Raw genomic sequence first — 1190 nt, forward strand, 5'->3', positions numbered from 1 at the left:
ATTATACCATATATCAGGACACCAGTTTTTGCATCATTTTGGGGACTCAAATTGAGTTTCTTCTATCTTCTTTTTAAAAACATCATTTTATTGGGAGCTCTTGCAGGCTTTACAAAAATCCATAATACAATTAGATCAAGCAATTGCTGCCACCATCATGTTTAAAATATTTTCTTTCTTCTTTATCTCTCTGACAGCAGCTCCACTTGAGCCTTTCCTTCCCCTACCCCCTACCCCCTACCCCCAGGGACACTTATTATTATGTTATTTGTTTATTTTATTGCTGTCTCTTTCCCCATCCAATGTATGCCTTCACCTACAGTTCTGTTATTCGTCCCCACCAAGGGGAGCTCTACTGTCATTGCTTTCGGTTCTTAATTGCAAATTTAAAAAAAAAATCAAACGTTGGAAATTTACAAATCCCGTGGGAAAGGGAGGGCTTTCTGACTGAAGCCACCTTTTTGTTTTAGAGCATGGCGGGCAATGAGAAGAACCAAGTCACTGATGCACAGAGAGAATTTTAAAAATGTGACTTCGTTTAAAGAAAAATCTGAATGCCATATGTAAATAGTAGATACGTAAAATTAAACTTACTATTTTATTTGCTGAAATGTGTCAAACACGTGTCAAAGTATCAAATAAAAATTCCATTTCTCCTCTCATTGTTACAGGACCAGCAAGAGAAGAGGCACTAACCCAAAACTATCTTCTTACCATGATTATTTGATGACTGAATCTACACTTCAATTGAAGTAGCCTAATGCAGTCCTTAAATGACATGACAAAGGTTTTTACCCCCTGGTTTAAATGAGTGAGTCTTGCTAATCATTTCCTTCTTTGTTAAGCTTAAGAGTTCCCCTTGGTTAACCGCCTATATATGCCTGTACAGCTGTATGCATGTGTGTATTTTCAAAATCACTTATGTTTTGATTGGTTTGTTTTAAAGCAATAGGAAATTAAAACGCATCGTTGATCAACAGTATCCTTGAATGAACATTGTACATTTTTTGAAATTTCTGTGTCATTTTCCCTAAGACTCAGTGAAATAATTTTCCATTTGGTTCTATGGCCTCATGGCCCAAATAAATGAAGTTTTATCTTCAGAAAGGCTTCAGATGGATCTGCTGCTCATATATTTGTTAGCAAATGTGGTATGAATGTAGTCAACATTGGCACTCTTTTTACCTTAC

Source organism: Echinops telfairi, unplaced genomic scaffold (assembly GCF_000313985.2).
Source record: "Echinops telfairi isolate 266 unplaced genomic scaffold, ASM31398v2 ScPeMD7_7426;HRSCAF=8464, whole genome shotgun sequence".
Taxonomy (NCBI): domain Eukaryota; kingdom Metazoa; phylum Chordata; class Mammalia; order Afrosoricida; family Tenrecidae; genus Echinops; species Echinops telfairi.